Genomic DNA, 19,037 nt, shown 5'->3' with positions numbered 1-19,037 from the left:
CGTCCCAAAGCACATTCCCTAACGCACCACTGGGCAGGTAATCCAAGAAGCTGGATCAGCTTGGGAAGAAGTTGTTTTCTTCTTCCAGCTTAGAGCTGGGGTCGGTGAACACTGCATGCCTCTTGGGCCGTTATTCTCACTCCATGTGGGATAGGGTGAAGCAGGTGTTGCCTCAGTGTCCCGAGGAGGCCCGGGGATACTCTCCCATACTTTTGCTGAGGAGAGAGATGCAGCAAAATTCACTATCCGCTGTGGACTGGACACGGCCGACTCACTGGGTAGGACCATTTCATTTGCCCTCACGACTGGTTGAGAATGACTGACTTTTATGGGGATGTTCCGAATACCGTGATGAACATGCCCTTTGATGGCCGTCGCCTGTTCGGCGACAAGGCAGACAGTGCGCTAGAGCGCTTTAAGGACTCACAGACTACGGCCAAATAATTGGGCCTCTCCACCATGCACCCTGAATGGTCTGCTATTCGCCCCTTTCATGGCCACGGAAGGTGTCCCCCAAGACGTTCCTTTCAGAGCCACAGGCAGGCTCAAGCTGTCCAAGCTCAGTGTGGCCGGGGACGTGGGAACCTCCGACATGTTTCTGGGGTCCAGCGGGCGGGCCAGTCCTTTACCGCCCCCCCCCACCCCCTGCAGCAACCTCCAAACCCTCCTAGTTTGACCTTTCAGGCCCATCAAACGCCAGTGGGCGGCATGATCCGCCATCACCTCTCCCACTGGTGCACCATCATGTCGGACAAGTGGATAGTCCGAAAGGGCTACACCCTCCCCTTCAAGACTATCCCTCCAGCCATGCCACCCGAGTACCATTGCATGCTGGGGGATCACCTGGCCCTTCTCCAACAGGAAGTTACAGCTCTCTTGGCCAAGGGAGCCATCAAGCGCGTTCCTGCCCCAGAAGTAGGTCGCGGTTGCTAATCCCACTACTTTCTGGTGCCCAAGAAGGACAAGGGCCTGCGTCTTATCTTGGATCTCAGGGACGCCAACCGCTTCCTCCAGGAAGGAGAAGTTCAAGATGTTAACCCTGGCTCAGGTCTTATCTGCCCTCGACCCTGGAGACTGGATGGTAGCATTGGATTTGCAGGACGCTTATTTTCACATCCCCGTCCTGCCGGCCCACCGGCGTTACCTGCGGTTCACGGTAGGCCGTGAGCACTTTCAGTTTACCGTTCTCCCCTTTGGCCTTACCCGCGCCCCTTGGGTGTTCACGAAAATGACGGCGGTGGTCGCAGCTCATCTGTGCATATCAGGGGTTCCAGCCTTCCCCAATCTCGACGACTGGTTGTTAAAGGCAGGCTAGCACCAGGCAATCGTCTCCCACCTCCAGACTACGGCCGACCTCCTACATTCGCTGGGGTTCTCCATCAATGTGTCGAAGTCACACCTGACCCCCTCTTAAAAGCTCCTCTTCATCAGAGCGGTTCTGGATACGACGCAGTTTCGGGTTTATCCTCCTGAACAGCAAGTCCGGGATTTTCAGGCTATAATTCCGATCTTTCAGCCTCTATCTCTGGTTTCGGTCAGGATGACCCTGAGGCTGCTGGGCCTCATAGCCTCCTGCATCCTGCTGGTCAATCATGCCAGGTGGCACATGCTGCCTCTGTAGTGTGGCCTGAAGTTCCAGTGGGCGCAGCATCAGGGGAATCTGTCCGATTTCGTCCAGATCTTGTAGGGCACTGTACTGCACTGCACTGGTGGCTCACGAACCAGGATTTGGTCAGCGGCAGATCACTATCCCTTCCCCAACCAGAACACTTTGTGGTGACAGACGCATCCCTTCTGGGATGGGGCGGCCACCTGGGAGAGGCAGAGATCAGGGATGTACGTTGTTACAACGCATGCTTTTAGCACGCATGCTGTAACAACGCGGTTTCTATAACGCATTCTTTTACAACACATAATTCTAAGGGGTGTTGGATAGTGAATATTTTAATTTACTATTCCAACACCAGTCCCCGTTGACACTAGGGAAGGTGTTGGATAGTAAATTAAAAGTATTCCCTATCCTTGAGCGCCCACCAGAGTCATACGTTGTAATAGAATGCGATTTAAAAACCGCGCTGTAATAGCACTGCGTGCTAAAAGTTGCGTCGTAAACGACGTTCCCCAGAGATCAGAGGCCTATGGTCTCCGGCGGAGTCGAGCTCCACATCAAGCTTCTGGAGCTTCGGGCGATCTGTCTTGCACTAAAGGCATTCCTTCCCTCTGTCCGGGGAAGAGTAGTGCAGGTGTTCACGGACAACACCCCATCATGTGATACTGCAACAAACAAGGCGTGGCAAGTCAAGAGACCCTTCATCTCTGGACATGGTTGGAACATCAGGACATATCCCTGGGGTTTCAATGCCTGGCAGGTACATTGAACGCCAGGGTGGACGTACTCAGCTGCAGGTGCATGATGGATCATGAAAGGTGTCTTCACTCTCAATGTCTCTTTCAACAGTGGGGAGAGCCTTGGTTAGATCTATTCGCCACCGGAGAAAACTCGCAATGTCACCAATTCTGCACATTGGAACTTTCAAGGCGGCACTCGCTAGTCAATGCTTTTTGTCACAAATGGAGTTGCGGTCTTCTATATGCTGAAGAAGATTTAGCGCAACTGGGCCCAAGTCATTCTTGTGGCTCCGGATTGGGCATGAAGAGTCTGGTATCCCGAGCTCCTCAACATGGCCATCGATCCCCCGATCTGACTGCCTCTTCGAGAGGATCTTCTGTCGCAGCAGCAGGGGATGGTCCTCCACCAGAACGTTTAAAACCTCCACCTCCTTGCGTGGAAATTGAGCAGCAGCATTTAACGTAATTTGACTTGCCTCCTGAAGTCTGTGATGTATTCTTGGCAGCAAAGGAGTCCCTCCACTAAGATGGTATACGCCTGCAGATGGAATAAATGTGTGGCATGATGCACAACAAATGCTGTGGGTCCCCTTTCTGCCTCTCTTTCTGAGGTTCTCTTGTTTCTCCTGTCTTTGGCCCAGCAGGGCTCTGCTCTGGGCTCTCTTAAGGGCTACCTCTCGCCCATTTCAACCTTCCTCAGGCTTCCTGATCAGCCTTCTCTTTTCAAGTCCCCTGTTGTAAATAGATTTCTCAAAGGTATTACTCCTGTTTTTCCTCCTGTTCCCTTTGTAATGCCTCAGTGGGACTTGAACTTAGTTCTTACTTATCTGATGTGCGCTCCCTTTAAGCCGTTACTTAACTGTCCTCTAAGACTCCTCACTCTGAAAACTGCTTTTCTGGTGGCCATCACCTCTGCACGCATGGGAAGTGATGTACAAGCTCTGTCTTCCAAGTCTCCTTTTCTGGCTGTTCATCTGGGCAATGTCGTCCTCAGAACTTGACCTCCCTTTCTTCCAAAAGTGGCCACTTCTTTTCATATTGGCCAAACCATCACTTTGCCCATCTTCTTTCCGCCTCCGCATCCTTCAAAAGAGGAAGAGAGGCTCCACTGTCTGGATCCAAAATGTGCGCTCTCTTTTATTTGGATCACACCAAACAATACCGGGTAGACGACCAGCTCTTTGTTGGTTATGTGGGTGCTAAGAAAGGTCGGGCTGTGCACAAACGGACCATCTCTAGGTGGGTTGTTCATCAAGGCCTGCTACTCTTTGGCAAAGAAGGAACCTCCAGTGGGGCTGCACGCCCATTCCATTGCAGCTACCTGGGCATTACTGCACACGTTCACCAAGCACTACTGCCTGGACAGCCAAGTCCAAAGAGACGGCTTCTTTGGCCGTTCTGTTCCTCCAGGACTTTCTGGTGTGAGCCTCGGTCTTTTCCCGCCCCATATAAAAAGCTGTATCTCAGACTGTAGCGTACGTATGTAGCGTAGGGGAGGCATCGCCGGTATTGTTTGAAAGACGTACAGTATTTTGGGCAATATGGACATTTTACCGCTGCTACCCTGCCCATCAGCAATAAAGGGTACGTGAGCTTCACCAAGATATCGTCAGCTTATAAGCTGACTGTATACTGTTCCCCCCAAAAGGGATGCTAGAAATTGGAGGGTTGTCCCGGATACTCTGCGCTAAGTGTTCGACATGCAATGCAAAGAGCAGGGGGGAAAGGGGACACCCCTGTCTTGTGCCCCGTCGAATCTCAAAAGGTTTGGAGCACAGTCCGTTAACCCGGATAGTCGCCCTTGGTCTGTCATAACAACTCGCCACCCAGGCCCAGAAGCGCTCTCCCACCCCAAAATGGGCTAATACTTTATCTAGGAACCCCCAGTCCACACGATCGAATGCTTTCTCGGCATCGATCGAAAGCAGTGAAGCGTCTAGTCCCACATAATGGGCCTTGTCGATTAGATGCAGGATTCTTTTGGTATTGTCGCTGCTTTGTCTGTTGAGAACAAAGCCCGACTGGTCAGGCTCGATTATACCTGGGAAGAGCGGGCCCAATCTCGTTGCTAAAATCCCTTTGAATAATTTCAAATCTAAGTTCAAGAGGAAAATCGGCCTTTATGCCGCGCATTGGGTGGGATCCTTCCCGGGCTTAAGAAGGACAACGACGTCAGCGTCCAGCACGTCTCCCGGAAACGAACCCGGCCCCATAAAGGAATTGAACAAGCGGGTCAACACCAGCGCCAAAATTTGGCAAAAGTTCTTATAGAAGCCCTCTGAGATCCCATCGGGCCTGGAGATTTCAGTGGTTTGAGGCGCGCTATCGCACTGATCACTAATGGGAGCATCCAGCGTGACAGACCTAGAAGCATTGAGAGCTGTGATTGCTGCTCGGCCAAGGTATTTTTCCCCTACTCCATCCCCGGTGGGTCCCTGCTGTACAAAGAGGCATAAAACGTCCAAAAGGCCTCCGCAATCTGTTCATCCCCTTCGACCCTAGTCCCGTTGGGGGTATGGACCCCCGCTACCCTGGAGCGCTCTGCCCGTGCCCTTAGTTTGCTGGCAAGGAGTTTCTTGGTCCTATCACTGTCTATATAATAGGAGTGTTTGAGCCGGAGGGCGGCATATTCCACCCGGTCGAGGTCTAAACTTGCCAACGGAGCTCTGGCTGCTTTGAGTTGTCACCACATACATGAGGCCCCAGTCCTGCTGTGGACACGGTCAAGTTCCAGCACCTTGGCTATCAGCTCCTCCCATTTTTCTTTACTGGCGCGGTTGTCAGCTGCGGAGAGCACGATGGGCTCGCCTCGCACCACTGCTTTAAGGGCCCCCCAAAGTGCCGATAATGGAGTGTCCCCAGTGTCGTTAGACCCTAAGTAATATGTCAGGCATTTCCGCACTTGCCGGCAAGCGACCGGCCACTGCAGCAGAGACTCCTGTAGACGCCACTTCCCTTTTCTCTCACTCGCCGTGCGCCAGTCAATAGTCAGCGTAATCTTTGTCCGGGTCCATGATGCTGCTGAGGCCCCCCCCAATAAGACCCGCCTGTCTTGATGACGGAGAGTATCGGAGAGGGAGTCTACGAGAAATGGCTCCTGTCCAGAGTTAGGGGCCGCTATATAAAACTTTATAAATAAATAAATAGATGGAACCAATAACTACAGAAGCGTCCCCAACCCAAAATCTGTGTACCAACAGTCTACCTTTCACTTCTGCCACCTTGTCCCCAACCTTCCCCTGAAAGTGTTGTGCAAGGAGTATAGCTACCCCCTTCGCTTGTCCGGTCCGGATGAATAGAGCTGCAGAGGAAAGGCTTGGGATCTCATTCTATGCCAATCCTTAGGCAGTAAGTGCGTCTCCTGTAATAGACAGATAGAGGCCCCCGAATGTTCTAGGTAGCTCAAGATCGCCCGCCTCTTAATTGGGTTGTTCAACCCCTTTACGTTAAGTGATTAAACCTGTGTCATCAGAAAGGATCAGGTCTAGTTCTAATGTAGAGGTTCGCCCTGGCAGGGAAAGAAACTGCAAGTTGCACCCTTGGGGGACACTACGATGCAGAAGCTCCATGGTACTCAATCTCCGGCATCCCCTCTCCCAAGATTGCACACCGGTTCCACCCTCCCCCCCGCTCCTCCCAACCCCAACCCGCCCCAACCTCCCTCCCGCCCTGTCCCCCCCAAAACAACCCCAGCCCCCTCCCCCCTCCCTAACCCCAACAAAGCTGCCCCAACCCATCACCACTATCCAACGCCTTAAGTCAAACAACCCTCTGCCACCTCCCCCCCACCCTAGCCCCAACAAAGCTACCCAAACCCATCACCATTGTCCAACGCCGGAAGTCCACAAGAGCCAGCATTTGGAATGTAGAAAGAATGAGGGTCAACGTGGATTCACGGCTTCCCCACTCCTCTCACCCCTCCCCCCCGGCCAGCTTAATCATCATGCTGAGGACACCCCGGTTGCTGTGGTATATTCACTCGACAGGGGAGGTATCACGCTTCACCGCCTCTAAAGCTGCTTTTCTTTCTTGAGTCGACGTCAGATTATCTGGCTTTGTGGCGGTTTTGGGAGGGCGCCGGCGTCCCACTGTCTGCCAGCCGTCCCTCGACGGTCGTTGTGTTGGAGTGGGGAGGACTCGCGGCTACGCCGTTCGATTCCCAGCAGATCGCAGGTTTCCTGAAGGGATCACAGCTGCTGTAACTTGCCTTTCCACTTAAAAATTATGCGAAAGGGGTGTCCCCATGAGTATGCACCCCTTTATCTCTCAGAAAGGATGTCACATCCTTAAAGGCTTTCTGCTTTAGTAAAGTTATGGATGCAAGGTCCTGATAAAGGGCCACAGGATGATCCCGATATTGGAGAAGCTGTTTCTTCCTGGCTTCCCTCAGAATGCGCTCCTTTAGTACGAAGTCCGGCAGGTGCTCGCCTATCCAGGCCTACACGGTGTGCCCGATCAATGCGTATTTCGAAGTCGGCCACCTCATCTAAGATGTCCCTGAAGAGGCCTTGGAGATAGCCCACCATGCCGACCCCTCTTCTCTGGACGGAATTCCATGGACGCGAATGTTGTTGCGCCGGGACAAGTTTTCCAGGTCCTCGGCGTGTGCTTGAAGGTCTAGATGTTGATCCTTTAGGCGGATGATTTCTTGTTGCAAGGCCTCGATTTCCTCGCAGGTCAAATGTTTGCTCTCTTCAACAGCAACAACGCGCTCCCCGAGACCATCAACGGCGGATTTCTTTGATCTCACCCGCGACATCTTGCTTTAGTGACCTAGTCCTCCTTGAGGGTGTTAAACAATGACTCTAGGAACTCTCCCGTGACCGGGTTCTCAGCAGGCGCCAAAACCTGCGGCGGCCGCGATGTCATCCGGGACGCATCCCCATCTTCACCTGTGGAGGGTGATTTGGTGAACATGTCCTTGAAGGATCGCTCCCCCTTCTTCCTGGTGTTAGCCATGAACCGCCCGTGCCTCAGAGAGTAAAAAGGCGCTTAAACTTCTCTGCTGGGTATCCTCTTGAGGGTGACGGACACCCTAGTGCAAGTGAGAGCAGGTTCTATGGCCCCGCCAAAGAGGGGTCAAACGCGGCGTCGAAATGTCACAATGGGGGTGCCCTTTCCCAAATCGTGGGCATCGAGCACAGCGTTCCAGCAGAAGCAGACAGGCCCTCTGCTACCCCCCCACGACCGGGCCGCCGAACCCGGGCTCTCCCACTCCTCAGCCGGGAAAGACGTTGCCTCTGTTTCTCAGGGCCCTCTCTTCCGACTCTCAGGCAGGCATGGGCTGAAGACCTGGAGCCCCTCCAGACCCAAGGCACGGGAGGACCGACCCCACGGGGAAGCGCGGCCCACGCTGCACCAAATCGCAGGGGGGCCCAGGCTCAACCAAGGATAGGGGCCGCCTAGAGTCTCCAGCAACGTCCCAGTCATCTGCTATGACGTCGCGGCTGGTCCCAGGCCTTGCAGTGCTCACAGCCCCACCAGCGGTGCAGCGGGAGCCGGCCCAGTCCCCCGGTGGCCCCGCCGATCTCTCCTCACCTCCAAATGTAGGAATGCCCCAGGGCTGAACACCACCGCTACCCCCGTCCTCCTAACTCAGGGCAGACAGGCCCAGGTGCCCCGGTGCGAGCTCCCCCGCCTTCTCTATCAGGGCTCTCTGGCTGCCCCGCTCGCTGTCGCCAAGCTCCTCTTGCCTCAGCGAAGGCCGCCACACTCCGCCCACAGCTCAATGCTTTCTGCCACCCCTTGAGTGTATTGCAGGGCCCAGCGCCCGTCCCCTTCCAGGGGGCGCGTCTGGGCGGCCGACCAGGTCCGGGTCCGTAAACCCAGACCCCGGGCCTTGATTTTCATGACCCCGGCGGCGGGCCTCTTCCTTGCCTCCTGGGTTGCCACTACACCTCACCGCAGCTGCTCCAATCCTCCGATTCCGCCCGGCCACCAGCAATCGGCCACGCCGACTCGCCTCCACAATCGGGCCCTCCTCGAGGACCAGGCAACCTTTCACCGGCCCCCAGCTCAGGCCGCCGCCAATTTGCGGCTGTCGACGACGATCCGCCACATCTGTGCACCAGCACCAACCGGCTTGGGAGCCTCAGAACCACCACCAGCTCTCGCCTCCAGGTTCTGCGCAGCCCCCGGCTCGGTTTTCTGGAAAACCGGGGATGTAAGAGTGCAAAAGGGGTCGGAATAGGGAACGCGGAGTGGGGAACCTGGAGGTTTTGCAACCACCTAGGTCGCCATCTTGGCCATGCCCCTAAGTTATCATCTTTGCGAGTTAACTTCATGTGTGTATCTTCGGCTAGGGCCCATTCCCTAACATCTTGTATGCATGTGGGGACATCCAGGCATCTTTGCCCCATCCAAATTATTGCTATTCTATGTCTGGCCAGGACCACCATGAGCTGTAGCAACTTGTACGCTATTTTTCATTTTTTAGGTTTGCGTACATGGGCCAGCAAACATTGGATTGGTTCTTTTCGGATGGAGAGACCCGTGCTCGTTCGTACCCTTTCCACGACCTGTGCCCAGAACTTTCACCTCCCAGGCCAAGCCCACACCAAATGCTGTAAGTCTGCAGCATCTGCCCCACAGCTAGGGCACTTGCCATAGTTATTTTGTGAGATACGTCTCAGCTTCCCCGGGGTGGGATGGGTGCGGTGTAAGAAATTATAGTGGATCAATTAAAAAACCCGGCGTTGCAGGAAACTGTCAGGACATGTACTTTTAAGTTTGCATGTCTTGGTAGTGAAAACCTCCCAATTTCGTTTTTTACTACTGCTAGGCCTACCTGTCCTGTAGGATAACATTGGGATTAAATTATTACGTCTTTTAAGGGTAATTATCAATTGTTAAGAGATGGACTTTTCAAGTTTGGTGTCACTGGGCTCTCAATTTAAAATCAAAACTCATGGTGAAGTTGGATTTTAAGTTACAGTTTAGCTTCTAGAAAGTTGGCATTTACTTACTTTAGCCATTTGGTGCCTACTGCATGTATCTGTTCAGTCTGGGTTTTGTGACAGTGGGGTTTGTGCATTCCCATTAGACAGCCGCACACAAAGAAAGCTCAGGTGTGTCTTGATGGGCCATCCTGGGTGATGGGAGGGAAGGGATGGGCACAGCCTCACACTTACACCTGAATAGGCTGTGTCCTGTCCACAGACAAAGGGCTGTATACCCCACTGTAGTGAGTCTGGGCCCAGGGCCGGAAGGTAGCACCATAGTGTACTTCAAAGCTTTCTTTGAAGTCTCCCCCACTTCAAAGGCACAACTGGACATAAGTACTGGACCTCTGACACCATGTCTTCAGTACACTTCTGTAATCTGTGAAGACTCTGCGAGGAAGAAGAACTGCTGTGCTGCTGGAAGGACAGTCACTCTGCTTGACGGCTGCTTTGCTGGACACTTGCTTTGCTTTGCTCTTGTCTTGCTGAGTTGCCATGCTCCCTGCTGTTCTCCTCCCTGGTTGAGAAGGACTGGACCTGCATCACTTGACTCCAAAGTGACTCTAAGGGCATACCTCCTGCTCTAAGTCTCAGGGACATCAAAGACTTCAGCTCATCCGGCTACAGCACCTAGACTTTGCTTGCTGCAAGTCTTGCCCTGCCAGGTGGACTCATTATTTCCTAGCTGAACATACAAGTTATGAGCTTTGGAAGGAAAACATTGAGTTAAAATCGATTTGGGGAACACAACACTGGCAACTACAGGGCAAAGATGCTTTGTTTAGAGTTTATCTAATCCCTAGACAAATGATTTTTCTGAGTAAGGCAGACATGAACACACATAACATTTCTTCTTTGACAATTGGCAGCACTTTACAAATCTTACAGAAGAACAGCTCAATGACTTGATACAGAATGGTACATATAACTATTTAATTTCAGGTTCAGACGGGTGGCTAAAGTGGCCAGTTGACACCAATGGTTGTCATGCACGTTTTTTAAGCACCACTACAAGTTTTCAAGCTAGGAATCTGGATATGTCCAAACACAACATTCAGGAGCAGGCCTGGCTTTAGCTCTGGTGGCGCCCGGTGCAACTATCATTTTTGGCGCCCCCATGACCTCTCCCTTGAATTCCCTCATTACCACCCATCCAAAGAGCCTCTCATTTCACCATACATTCCATTTGTTTTAAAGTGCTGGTAAAGGCTGGCTTTACTAATCCACTCAGCTATCCACATAAATAAAGATTTGTTCTTTGCAGCAGGCATATTAATCCTCTGCACTACTTTATGACGAGTCAAGCCTGCCACAAGACAAACTCTCATCTCTGTCTCTAGCAAGAACATTATTCAAAAGAGTTACCCTGACATTTTTATTGCTGCCTGAAAGCTGGACGCACAGGGAACTGTGCAGTTGATTCTTTTAAATTGTAAGTTATTGCTAAACAGAGCATCCCCTGAGGTCACTGCCCCCTCTCCAAGTCCGCGCCCTGTGCGGCCACTCTGGTGGCACCTCCCTAAAGCTGGCCCTGTTCATGAGTGGTTACTACCTAAAGCGTAGGAAAGTTTCACCAGCAATGGTTACACATTCCACCTCATCTGCAGTTAAGTAACATCTGTCTCTCCTTTCTGATGACATGGATTTACAAGATTTCTTGCTTGGTCCCAGGTCACCACGTTCTAAACACTTTATATATGCACTATATAATGAACTTTGGAAAGGTTCTTAGCAGGAAGCTGCTGAATTCATTAGAGAACTTAATAGGGCAAACTTGGAAAAAGCATTGGCTGTTGTGCACAATAGCATGAATACGTTGTCTACTCGCAGTTGTTCTTTGAACAATATTGTATCATCTGCATTTTATATAATACAGAATTACATGCCTCTCCTTCAGCATGAGCAAAGTCAGCTGAGATCAATTATTCAATTGAGTTGGACATTGCTGGTTTTAAAATCAAACTGTGTGCTCTGAGGATGTCTGAATGCAAAAAATTTGTTTTTCCTTATAATTTAACATGCACACAAAGGCTAATGGCAAAGAAAGATGCAAGTTACACAATGCTAAACTTAGAACATTTAGAAAAGCTGCCCTTTGCAGTAGCAGAAACACCATCAGCATATGGCTGATCCATGGGTTATAATTTACTTGTCTATTTCAACGATTCGTTTTACATTGTGTTGAAATATTTTCAAGTAAGCAGATATGAAGATTTGGGGGAGATTTTTTTGCACAAGACCTGGTTTCTGCCTTTCAGTTACAGGTGTCTGAGTGGAGAAACTGAAGTATATATAAGCAAAAACAAATTTGAAACTTCCTTCAACCATTCCTTACTTTGTAAGGAGGTGACACTCCATGGGGTGTGTAAGGCTTCCATGGCCAATTTGGCATGTTATCTGAAAAGTGTTGCAGTTGTTGACCAAGGTTGTTGTGTGATAAAACTGGGAGTGCCATATGTGGTGACGGTTTCCAGGGTCATGACCTGTTGTAATAACGTGTTATTTCCACTCACACACACAAATAGGGACATCACTTTCTTTTAAAGAACATTTTATTGATTTTTATCATCAGGCTTATAACATACGTTGCCATCCTGCCCGGGTGGCAGTATCAGATGCACAATACAATGCATAACATTCCATGACAGAAGTGTGTGGATTCTGTGCTGTAGAACTTAATTTCAACACAAAGCAAACATGATAGCAGATCGCAGGTACATCATGGGCATAAATAAAGACGGCATATTCTATACTGTGCAATCCAGTTATGATTAGTAAATCCCGTGGTGTCCTATGTGAGGGCCACAGGAAATAATCTGAATACCTTTATGAACAGTTCCAGAGCTGCCCCCTACCCCTGTGGAAAACAGAAACAACAAGGACCTGGTCTACCAGGCCCCCATGGCAGTAACATTGAACTAGGGACATTACCTTGTGGCCTTCTATTCCTATTTTTAGCATAACTTTGATAAATTAAGCCGATTGAAAGCATTATTGTTTCAAAAGGACGTTACTATAACATCTACTAGAGAGACATTTGATTTCATGTTGCAAGGTCTTCTTCTGGAATACAATCACTACTGCGCACAAATCTGCCACAATATTTTGGTGAACTTGTGCACTGCATATTTATTGCTTCAAATACAGCAGGAGTTGCACACTTTTTTAAAAGCGTTTGGGTTTGGCTTTGCTAGCATATTCCACACTGTATTCGGAGTAATTCCATCCTTTTTTCACGTTTTGGTTTCCAGTGTATCTGGAGGCATACCGCTTATGTTATTCCTGATCGTTCGACAAGTGCTTGGAGTGGCTCCACGACTGATCTTGGAACCTTCCTCTCAGCTGAGATTGTGAATGTCATGGGGTGCACCTATCTCGAGTGGAGGTTCCCCTCGACCTCTGTGCACTGTAGCTGATGTGGTTCCTGACTAGAACAACAGTTTTTTCAACACAATATTTTCCTATATATTCAAATTTGTCTGGTTAATATCACCAAAGTTTTAGAACACAAAATTAAACCTCTGCACGTACATTTTCTTGGTTTCATAACCAATCTGTTAAACAGATTTATTCATTCAATGAACATTCTTTAAACAAAATAATACACTCTTTTGAAAACATTTCCATCAGTTTACAAATGATTCCAGAATGATGCCCGATGCATTTCGAGCCCAGTTGGGCTCTTCCTCAGGGGCCTGTAACTGAACAATATAGACATCATTTTAGTAATTGTCTCTTCGAGCTCCAACATACAATGTTGAATAAGCTTCCTCAAATAGCAAAGCAATACATTAGTTTCTATAAATATCATACCCATATTGAATTTTTTTTAATGTTATGGTGGCCGAAATGATGTACAATGAAACTAAGTGCAGAGTTCAAACACAGAAAAAACGAAGAGGAAACAGTTTCCTTCACCTCACCCTCATGTGACCGAAAGTACCTAATCATGCTAATACTCACTCAGGAAACCGATGTGATAATCTACAATCAATAAACACAATATCAATGCCTCAATCCTTTGGAAATCAATCGGACCCTGCCATTAACTATATTAGACTTGGCATCCGCTTACCTCGCTTTTAAGACCAATGTCACAACTCCGTACTCCAATGAAACCCTCACTGTCAGAAGCCTCGCCCCTTGACTTCCAAAATTGTGCTTTTCGTCTCCTCTACGTGACTGCTAACCCACTTTTTCCAGGAAGATCTTACAAATCAGCCATTCAAACCTCCATCTATAAACCGCGCCCTGTCTATGCACGGAACTGACAACGGACTACTCAAACATCGAAAAAGTGGACGCCATCTTTGCCTAGTGCCTCGATTGAATCTGGTAACCTTGCTTCCGTCAAGAGTGTGAACATAGGATGAATAAAGGTGAACATAGAATGAAAAAGCCAAAGATTGAAATGAAATAAAATCCATGGTGCCAAAGAAAACGTGTGTAAGTCTAATGAAATTCGACCTTTGCATGACAAAAATACAGGATCATTTTTCAACAGGGTTTTTTTTTAAAACTGTTTACACATTCTAAACAGAGAAATAGATGTAAAAAACTCCTAACTTTACCTCAACCCTGAGGCCTCAGGGTGAATCAGATAAACCTCTGTGTGTTTTATAAGAAACACGCATAATCAATTTTCTCGTTGAGCCTAGTCTTTTCATCCAGTAAATTTCTCTTTGAAGGAGAGATCTGTTAAGATCCGCCCCTTCGTGTAGTTTGATTCTTTCTAGTACCGAAAACTGGATCTGGGAGATGTTGTGCTTACTGTCTATCCAATGTCTAGCTACATTGCTTTTCAAATTTTGGTTCCTGATGGTGCTTTTATGTTCAGATATGCGGAGTTTGAGCTTTATAAAGTTTTTGTTCTTCAGTAGGAGATGACATTAACAGTTCCTTCAGGTTCTTTGATCTGGTGAATGCAAAAATTGGTTTCTGGGAAAAAATTCCTTCACAGTCAGGTTCATGTTGTAATAATTCCCAATGGCGTGTGATAATGTTCTTAATCTTCTGTGAGCTCGTAGAAAATTTTGAGACAAATACATGTCTTTCAATGGTCTTGTTTTTGGTGTGTTTTGGTGTGTTTTAGCAGATTATCTCTGTCACATGCCATCACACGGCAGTTTGCTTTTTCCAGAACCTCAATGGGGTAACCCCTTTCCAAAATATTTTTGGTTTTGCAAGTTCAGATGTTTCTCCAAATACTCCGGTTTGGAGCAGATTCTTTTTATCCTCATGTATTGAGAGAATGGTAAGTTCAAGTTGAGATTCTGTGGATGAAAACTTTGAAATAACAAGGAGTTGTTTACGTCAGTTGGTTTTCAGAAAACTTCTGTATGAATAGCTTGTTCTTCTATGTTGATTGCCACATCCAAAAATGAAATCTCATGTGCACTGATGGGTTACCCCATTGAGGTTCTGGGAGTTATCATGAATGACATCTCCATCATGATCGGGTAGAGCCTTGGTTGGATCTGTTTGCCACTGTCGAGAACGCGCAATGTTAGCATTTTTGCATGTTGGAGTTTCCAAGGGAGCTATTGCTCTGAGATGCTTTTCGCATCGAGTGGAGTTCAGGTCTCCTGTATGCATTTCCACCAATGCCACTCTTGCCTAGAGTTCTCAAGAAGATCATGAACAATCTGGTCCATGTTATTTTCTGGCTCCCGATTGGGCATGCAGAGTCTGATATCCCTAACTGTTGAGCATGAACATGGGTCCTTCGATTAGACTGCCTCTTCGGGAGCAACAGAACAGAACAGAACAACACCTGAACCTGGAAACGCTGCACCGTCATGCGTGGAGATTGAGTGTTGACAGTTGACTGCTTTCGACTTTCTGCCCGAAGTCTGCAATGTTATCTTGGCAGCCAAGTGTCCCTCCACCAATAGGGTAAAACCCTGCTGTTGGGCAAGTTCATGGCATGGTGGGTGTAAAAATAAGCAAGTGGACCCCTATCCCAGGTTCTCCTCTAGACCAGCAGGGCTCTGCTTTGGGCATATTACAAGGCTATCATTCTACCAAATTGGCTTTTTTATGGTTGCCAGATCAGCCATCCCTGTTCAAGTTCCCTTCTTTACATAGGTTTTTGAAAGGTCTCCAATGTTCCCACCTTCACCCTTCAGTATGCTTCATGTTCGCTCCTTTTGAGCTGTTACACAACTGCCCAATCAGGCTCCTCACTATAAAAATGGCCTTTCTCATGGCTATAACAGAGGGTCAGTGAGCTACAAGTTTGTCATCCATGCCTTACCATCTATGCAGACAAGCTGTCCTTTGGACAAGGGCATCGAACCTACTCTCATGTAGGCCAGTCCAGCTACCTCTCTACTTTTTATGCTCCGTTTTCCACATAGAGCAGTGCAGCGAAACAAAGAAAAATGTGTGTCTCTTAATGCTTTTCGTCTCAATTCTTTATTTGAAAAGTCCAAATGATATTTCACTTCAAAAACACCAGCCAACTTGTTTGGTTGGGTCCTAAAAACTAAGGGCCCATTAGAATGTCGGTGGCGATCCGCCCGACATCCTTCCCCGCCCGCCACCCATTTCACCTCGCCATATTACTATTGGGGGGGACTGCGCCCGGTCAAGGAGTAGACCGGGCGCAAAAGGGATTCATATGGTGGCGGTGTCTGTTAGACACCGCCATCCATATTGGGGTGAAGGCGGGGACATGCTTGCCACCACGGAAAGACATGCAGGAATATCTTGTTTCGGGCCCCCAGGGACTCTGAGGGTGTGGGGGGTGCACATGGGGGGACCTATGGTACCCCCCTGCACTTCACTGTACAACGTGACAGGCACCCCACGGTGCCTGCCACATTGTGCATTGAAGTGCACAATGCATTTTTAGCATTGCGGCGGGCAGTGCTTTCAGCACCGCCCGCCGCAATGTTAAAAATGCGGGATGCGCTTGCCAGTGTGACGGGCGCATCATAATGGCCCCCACGGGACCGACGCCCTTATGCCGGGCGGTCCCGTTTTACATCGGTATGGCGGGGGGCCCCTAAATCTTTAGGAGGTTTGATGGGAGCCTGCGATTATGGTATAAAGCATTTTGCCCAATACTTACCTGTCTTAATTGGCAGGTAAAACAAGTGTTTTAAGATACTTTGATATGGTTAAATATAGGGTTTGTTTGTTTGGTGTTATTATTCCTGCTTATTTGCCTTTTTAACTTTGATAGCTCTTGACCATGATACTGATATATAAATCTAAAGAGTATCTGTATTTGATTCGTTACAGATACATACCTTCTTACAGCTTTGTGTGCATTTCGACTGACCAACTAGATAGGGAACAAATTGGTATTGAGTCCCCTTAATTATATATAAGGTGAGAGTATTGCTTCTATCATTTTTATTTTTATTTCTCTATTATTTTCTTCTTTACTTTTTCTTTCTCTTTCTTTTTATTCTCCTTTTTTCATTTTTTCTCTAAAATGTTATTTTTGCATTTTAGGGTCAGGTTGTAATTGTATGTTTTTGTGTACTATTTGTCTTTTTCTCTAAATGTTGTAATTTCTTTTTAGAACATTTGGTCTGTCTATGCATCTACTGTAATCAAATATGAAATATCCGCTGAATTATGAACAAGGTCACAAACTTTAGCTTCCCTTCTTCAAAACAAGCGCCGTTTTGGTTTCCTTTCAACAGTATGGTATAGATTTAATGTATTGTTCTGGGATGTTTTTATAGTGTGTGTTTGCAAACATTCTTATATGAAATATGAAGAAGTCACAAATTTTACCTCCCCTTCTCCTTAATAGGTGTTTTGGGTTTTTCAAGATGGATTGCATAGCGTTATACGTCTTAAATTGTTTGTTTGTTATAATTCTTATATTTGTAAGTATGTAATATATTGTATGTGTTCATATTTATTTATTATGTCCATCAATTATGCGATATGTTTGTGTGTCTCATATATATTTTTTGTGCTAATCTGTTTGCAGCCCTGAAGAAGTTCTCTGGCTTGTTTTTAATGCTACTAGCACCGTCCATTTCAGGTCTCTCTCAGAGTGGCCAGTATTCATGTAATGTTCAACCATGGGGGCAGTCAACACCTTGTTTTTAATTCGGGACCTATGTTGAGTTATCCTTTGGTTAATCTGTTGGCAGGTCTTCCCAATATATAATTTCGCACACGGACATACTGCAGCATAAACAACGTTCTTGGTTTTACAATTACTAAACGTGGTGTGTTTCCACTTGACGTCATTATGGGCAGATACCGTAACTTCAATTGTATATTCACAAGCGACACAATTCCTGCATTTGTGGTGGCCTTCTACTGGTTTTAGGCCCCACTGACTACGTAGATCTGTCCTGACCTCTTTTGGAAAAATGTCTGATCGAATTAATTCTTTTTTTTTTAATATTTATTTTTTATTGCAGAAACATAAAGAAGAATTTCAGCATTCAATCAGTAGTCCAGCTGGTCATCATTGCGGTACTGAATAAGATCAAAAAGGTTTCACACTGCCATTTAGCCCACATCCCGAAGGCCGGGCGGAGAATATCATCATTGCAATTGAATGCACCTAATTATCATGTAGGGTATCAGCTTTTACATTTTTTTTTCACCCTTCCCACCCCCCCAACAATCCAGTGCAATAAGAACTAAACAAAGCAGTCGAGAATCAGCAGCATAAACACTCCCCTTTCCCTCCCTACCCAATGCACATCCAAAACAAAGGTTGTCAGAGTGTCACTCATTTCCGAAGGAGCCCCCCCTTTCACATCCCCCCATCCAGCCCATGGTAGTGCCGCCATTTGGTCCACACCTTTCGAAATTTTTTCGGGCACCCCCTTTTTTATACGTCACTCTCTCGGCTGCCATGTATAGGTCCAACCCCCTTCTCCACTCCTCCAATCCCGGCGGTTCCGGTGACCCCCAATATTTTGCAATATCCCCTTTAGCCACCACTAGTGCCAGCACTAAGAAAATAAGAAGTGGGCGTGGGAGATCTACCTCGTTGGTCATGCCCAACAGTGCCAGCTTAGGTTCACACTGAAGCGGGATCCCCAAAACCTCTCCTAGTTCTGTAAAGAGGTGTGTCCAGTACATCTGGATCTTGTCGCATGACCATATAGTGTGAAAAAAATCCCCATCCTGTTGGCAGCCCCTAAGTCAGTGTGCGTCTTCCACCTTCCCCATTCTATGAAGTCTCAGTCTGTCATAATAGGTTCTATGGAGCACGTTGAATTGAATGAGGCGTAGTCTGGATTTAATTGCCACTTCCCGGGGATGCATTAGCACAATCTCCCAATCTAGGTCCTCCATGACTCCCAGCTCCCCTTCCCATGTGTGTCAAAGCTTCATCAGGTCACCAAGCATATTGTTGGTCAGGGTCTTGTAGGTTAGGGAAACCGCCTTCCCCGGGATCCGCTCCTGAAGGAGCCGTCCCTCTAAAGGCGCATATTCAGGGATATCAGTAAGTGGGACTTTCTGTGCACGCCACGCATGTCGTAGTTGGGTGTATTTGAAGAGTTGGGAATGGTGCAGCCCAAATTCTGCCTTGAGGGCTTGGAAAGATTTCCGCTCTCCTTTGGCGATCACATCCCCTATTGTGGAAATGCCGATGTCGTCCCATCCCCGGAAACCACGCAGCTTGTGGAGTTCTGTCAGCCACTGGCAATGCCACAGCGGCGTCTGCCGAGTAGGCTTCTTGTCCCAACCCATGCGTCTCGTAGCCCTGGTCCAATTGTTGAGCGTGAGGATAGTGGCAGGCAGCAGCGGTGCCCA

This window comes from Lissotriton vulgaris, chromosome 2_1 (assembly GCF_964263255.1).
Source record: "Lissotriton vulgaris chromosome 2_1, aLisVul1.2, whole genome shotgun sequence".
Lineage (NCBI taxonomy): Eukaryota > Metazoa > Chordata > Amphibia > Caudata > Salamandridae > Lissotriton > Lissotriton vulgaris.
Note: the sequence above shows the minus strand (reverse complement) of the source record.